The sequence below is a fragment of the Elephantulus edwardii genome, unplaced genomic scaffold (genome assembly GCF_000299155.1).
Source record: "Elephantulus edwardii isolate Elephantulus edwardi_28Jun2011 unplaced genomic scaffold, EleEdw1.0 scaffold00136, whole genome shotgun sequence".
NCBI classification, from domain to species: Eukaryota; Metazoa; Chordata; class Mammalia; order Macroscelidea; family Macroscelididae; genus Elephantulus; species Elephantulus edwardii.
In genome coordinates this window covers 5164964-5171379 of record NW_006399886.1, presented here as the reverse complement: position 1 = coordinate 5171379, position 6416 = coordinate 5164964, and positions in this window count along the sequence as shown.

Here is a 6416-nt window from a genome sequence, read left to right as displayed (position 1 = left end):
AGTTTAATTCAGCTGAGAACTATAGGGACTATTTTAATTTCAATCTTTTCAATCTCACCTTTTCAGGGTCATTCACAAAGAAAAGGCATTTCTGTTTTCATTGATTATCTTATTCTGGATAATATTTTATGCTGGGTTTTTGTCCTGCTTTTGTATGTGTGTCATTTGTTGCTACGCAGCATGCACTGAAAACTCATAGCTGATCTTCTAGTGGGTTTTCAGAGGCTGAAAATCACTTGAAATGTGATTGTCATCTCTCCCTGGTAGAGCAGCTAGGGGATTCAACTTGCTTGTCTTTGAACCAAGAACACAACTCCTTAAAACTAGGCCAACAAAGTTTTCTATGAGCATACATATGAGGTGATTAAAAATAGCAGGACCACAATTCAAAGTCCAGTTCTTCTTTGGTCATCTTTATTCATACCCAACTTTCAGATTCATGGAAATCAGTTAAAAATATGATAGCTTAGATCAAACATATAGATATTATCATATCACTGACCACACTGAGTTTCAGGACAGATCTTGAAATGTTCTTTCTGCAATTGAAATGTTCCTATTCTTCTTCAATTTGTCCTTTCAGGCATAATAGACTGTATGAAAGTACTAAAAAATATAGCCAATAACAGTCCATTATAGATGCTTTATTTTATTCAATAGTTTCCAATTTTCCTAGAATTCATTCTTTGCACATTTTTTCTTCCAATTGTCAATGAATATTTGTTAGTATGTCTTCTTACTTGAGTTGTGTTCCATCAGCAAATAAAAGTCATGAAGGCAATTCTCCATCCACCTCATTAAGTTCACCTCTACTTTGAGGCTGTAGTTCTTAACAAATAATATTTTGAGTTCTTCCAACCTGAGAGACTTGTCTTCTGGAAATATAGCCTACAGTGTTCCACAGTTGTGCACAAGGCTTTGGTTGGCCAGTTCATGTATTTATTTATGTGTTTCTTAAGAAGTAGGTCACCAGGTCTTATTTCCTATTCTGGAACTTCCACTGAAACTTGTCAACCATGAGTGCCCTGTTGTTGTTGTTGGGTACCACGGAGTCAGAACTGACCCTTTGGTCCTCTGGCGGGTTTTCAGATGCATAGTGGTAAGAAGCTGTGCTGTAATTCTGAAGGCAAATGGTTCAGAGCCACCAGCTGCTCCATGGGAGAAGGATGGACAATCTCCTTCCATGTGATTAACTACCTCAGAAAACCCACCAGAGGGTCAGTCCTGACTCTGGTACACAATAACAACAACAACAACAGTGTTGCTTTCAGGATCACAAAATCTGTCAGATGTGTAATGCCCTAAATCCTATGGGACCTTGAAATACATGCTTTACCTATTGATTTTATTCACATGAAATGTAAGACTTTTGAAAAGTAAGAGAAGCAACAGGAACTGCCTTCAAGAGACCCATAGAATAAACTACTGCTTAACCAAGCTTGCCATTGCTGCCTGAAACATCCAGGCCTGAGAAGTTTGAATCCATCAGTAGCTCCACAGCAGAAAGATGAGTACTCCTTTCTAATGCAATGAAAAGCTGCTGAAAATCTGCCAGAGAATCAATGATGAGTTGATTTTGACTTGATGAAAATGAGTTTGAGTCGTGAGCTACATAAAGGGTTAAGTGCTTGGTTGGTAACCAAAAGATTGGATTTTCAGAACCACCCAGAGCCATATTGAAAGAAAACTAATTTAAAAACAATGTGGAGCACACAGTTCTATTCTAAACACCTCTTGTTACCATGAGTTGGAATTGTCTCCACAACAATGGGTTTGCTTTGTTTGTTTTAATTTACCATATGTCGGACACTCTAGGTACTAGCAATGTTACTGAACGCAAGGGGTTCTTTCTGTAGTCAGTCACCAATAAGACAAACGGACTGCAATATCCATAAATGCACTTTATTACACAGATCTGGGAGACAGAGCGTCACCTCCAAGACTGTCTCCCCATCTGGGAGTGGTCATGGCCTTATATTCTAGGGTGAAGCTCCAGCTCATTTAACAATGCACTTTTATTAGTAAGAAAAGGTAATTTCTACATCTGAAAAGGACAGTTGCCATCTATGTATCAGTAATTCAGGAAGGCCCCAGTTCTCTTCCTGGTAAACAGGCAAATTAACATACTGTTTACATATAACTGGGGAACCAGCTCCACCAGCATCAAGGACAGACGCATTTCCTCTTCTGGTAAATGGACAGATCAAACTACCGAGGCTAAGCAACTAGTTTTGCAGGCTGAAGAAAAAGAACTATTGTTTTATAACTGATACCTATATAGAGAATTCTGAACTTATTAATACCACCCTATCATTCCCCCCTCTTTTTATATAAGTCTTATAAGACAAACATACCACCCCATCAGCAATACAGTCCTGCCCTAATGGTGCTTGTAGTATAATAGTAGAGACAATAAGGAAATATGCAAATGTAAGTAAACAGGTTAATCAGAAGATTATACAATGTTTACATTTAAAGTAAAAAAGAAATAGGTGAAAATGTTATTGTTGCTGTAACCTCCATTCATCCCACATGAATAGAACTCAAGTAAACCTTTGGTTCCGCTTTCTCAGTTAAAAAAAAAAAAAGGGTTATCTTTTTGTAACCAAAGGAAATACAGTCAATTGCTTTTACTATCCCTAAACTCAAGCCTTCTACCAAATACTGCATAGACAACACTGTCTTGTCTGCCTTTCTTTGATAGGAGAGAGTGATTTCCATTTCCAGGAAAGCATATCATTATTTTGAAACAAATAATTTTAAACAAAAATGAAAAATATTATCATATTACTTTCAACTATTTAATTTCCACTGAAGCCTGTCAACTTCTATCAGCTGTCTCTTGCATTGTATCTTCTGTTTCAAAGTTGGCCTGTAATATGCTTTAAGGGAGAACTCTGAAACCAAAGAGAATTCACTGACAAGCTTATCATTGTAGAGAGGTTAAGAGGAGGCTTGGAAATGCTTTTTCACTGTTACAGGCTGTAAGTGGGCAAATGTGGCTGTGATTTTACTGCAGGATAAAGAAGATGACTGTAACGTCTGTAGTCTTTTTTAGTGTTTTCTAGGAACGCAGGGCAAGCATTAGCTTTGGTAAGTGAATATTATATCAAGTTTTCTGTTGTACTTCAATTTAAAAAAACCTTCAAAAAGCTCAGCATAATGAGTAAAAAAATGTTGAAATCGCTTCTCTATAGGTAGGCTATTGATTGAGATGGGAGAAGAACACACTAGGTCAGACGAATGAAAGAATACAAATGAGATACTATTACCAAAAAAATCACTGTATTTGTGTATTAGTGGTTTCCAAACCTGAATGTGTACAAGAGAGTGGACAGACTCCTCAGACATCAAATTATACAATTAATTCACACTTTTTTTTTTTTTGTGCATGTACTGTCAGATCAGATCTGACTGGTACAGGAGGAAATTGCCCCTCCTTCTCTGGCAGAGCATCTGGTGGATTTGAACCATGCGCCTCTGAGATTGCAGTTCAGCTTCTTGCCACCAGGCCACCAGAGCTCCTCTTAATTCACACATTTTAACAATCACGTTATAATTGTTTAGCTCTCAGACACATGCTGTTGTCCTAATATGTTGTTGTCTGTAAGAGCCATTGAGTATGGGTAACAGTGACCTTCTGAACAACACATCTGTTCTATCCTGTCCTATCCTCACACTTCCTGACACTCGAGAGTCCATTGCGGCAGTCACCGTGTCAGCTCACCTCATCAAAGGTCTTCCTCTCATTCACCAGCTCTCCACCCTTCCAAGCATCATGTCCATCTCTAGCGAATCGCCCCTTCTCGCCACATGCCGAAAGTATGTGAGGCAAAACCTCATCATTCTTTCCTCCAAAAAAGCACAGTGTCTGCTGCTCTGAGAAAGAATGAATGTCAACCTTCTACTCCACAACTTAAAGCCTTCTGTCTCAAGGGCATATAAAAACAACAACATAGGAAAAATCACGTTGATAATAGGCCACTAAGACTTCTACTTATTTTAAGATTAGTTTTTACATACCATTGTGTGTGTGTGTGTGTGTGTGTGTGTGTGTGTGTAAAATCCTGTAGTCATTTGTTATTTAAAATAAAATAAATTGTAGTATGATGTAACCTAAACTTTTGTGGTGGAAAAAGAAAGTTTATTATCTTCACGTAAGTAGAAATTTATGTTAAGCTTAACACAAGTAGAGATTTATTCTTATTTTTGCCTCTGGAAGCTATTGCTTGTTGTTGTTCATAGCCTTTGAGTTGAGAATGACTCATAGTGACCCTATGAACAAACGGTGTGAATCCTTTCTCTAACTATCATCATTTATCAAAGTTCATAGAGTTTGCAGCGGCATGTTGTTTAGGAAGTGGATGCCACTCTTGCTTCCAACTGCCCTTTATTATGATGAAACGTTTGATGAAGATGGAAGTGAATGTAAATGTTGCTAAATGGAAGGAGAAACATAATTTTGATTTATGAATATAGAAGTGAAGGGATAGAGAGATGAGGAGCAATGAATGGAGAAAAATGTGTAAAACAAATAAAGAAAGTTAAACTAACAGAAGTAAAATGAGTGCTTAATTGATGACAATTCAGTTTTAGGTGTTATCTTAAAAGAAAGAGTTTAAGTCTCTTATTTATGCTTGTGCATGTTGTATTGTTGTTATATGCCATTGAGTTGCCCATGACTCAGGGGGATCCTATGTACATTAACTCTGAATCCAAGTCTATTCTGAGCCAATTGACCTGACTCTGACACACCTAATACTATTGCCCTAGTTACCATGTCAATCCATCTCATCAGAGTTCTTCCTCTCTTGTGCTGTCCCTCAGCACATACAAACATGATGTCCTTATCTAAGGACTGGTCCCTTCTGGTCATGTGCCCAAAGTATATGAGACTGAGCTTCAAAATCTATGCTTCCTAACAGAAATTTTATTTCACCCTCTCTGAGACAGATCTGTTTGTTCTCTTGGCAGTCCATGTTATGTTCAAGACTCTTCTCCAGAACCACAACTCAAAGGCGTTAATTTTTCTTCTGTCATCCTTAGTCATTGTACAGCTCTCTGATGTATAGCAAGTAATTGTGAAGACCATGACTTGGATCAGGTGCACCTTAGTCTCTAGATTAACCTCATTGCTTTTTAACACTTTGGAGAGGTCTCTTACAACAGATTTTCCCAGTGCAATTCGTCTTTTAATTTCCTGACTTCTGGTCACAAAATCTGTTTTCAGAAGGTTATGGAGCTGAGCAAGCTGTAATTTTTAACAATCTCAACCTCTGCTCCATCTATTATGGTGCTGCTAACTGGCCCCGTGGTGAGAATATTTGTCTTCTTGGTGTTAAGCTTCAATTTGTATTGAAGATGACAGTCCTTGACCTCCAGTAGCAAATGCCTCAGGCTATCTTCTGTTGTGGCAAGCAAAGTTGTATCATCTGTATAATGTAGGTTGTTGCTCAGTCTTCCTCTATTCCTGATGTCACCATCTTCCTTATAAAGTCCAGCCTCCCAAATAATCTCTTCTGCATACATACTGAAAAGGTACGAGACAGGATGCATCCTTGACACATCTTCTTCCTAATATTGAATGATGCAATGTTTACTTTCTCTGTTATGACAATTACTTTCTGGTCCAAGTATAGGTTTTACAAGAGTACAATCAAGTGTTCTGGGATTCTTATTCTTCTCAAGGTTAGCCATAATTTGTTGTGATCCACACAGTCAAATGTCTTTTTATAGGCAATGATGAACAGATAGACATTCCTGTAGTAATCTTTGCTTTCAGGCAAGATCCATCTGACACTGACAATAATATCTCTAGTGCCAAGGCCTCTTCTAAAACCAGCTTGTATTTCTAGTAATTCTCTGTTAATGTACTATTCCATTAATTTTCAGAAAATCTTCAATAGTATTTTGCTTGTCTGTGATATTAGTGATACTATTGGATAATTTCCACACTCTGTCAGAACACGTTTTGGGGATAGGAATAAATGTGGATTTCTTCCAGTCTGCTGGCTAGGTAGTTGTCCTCCAGATTTCTTTGCACAACTTGGTCCACACATTGAGGGCAACATCTGTTTGTTGAAATATGTCAATTGGTATGCTGTCAATTACTGGAGTCTTGTTTTTTGCAATTCTTTGAGAGTGACTTGAACTCCTCCTTCAACACCATTTCCTCTTGACCATATGTTGTTTCATTAAATTCTTCTGTGGCAGCTAATTCCTTTTTGGTATAGTGACTCTGTGTACTACTTCCATTTTTTTTTCTGGATAATTCAACATTTTGCCCATAGCATCAGTAAGTGTCTTAAATATGTTCTGCATTTCCTTTAGTTTAAGGAATGCCAAGCGAGTTCAGTCCTTTTGATTTTCTGACTATCTCTTTTGCACGTTTCGTATAATATTTTGCTTTTTCTTCC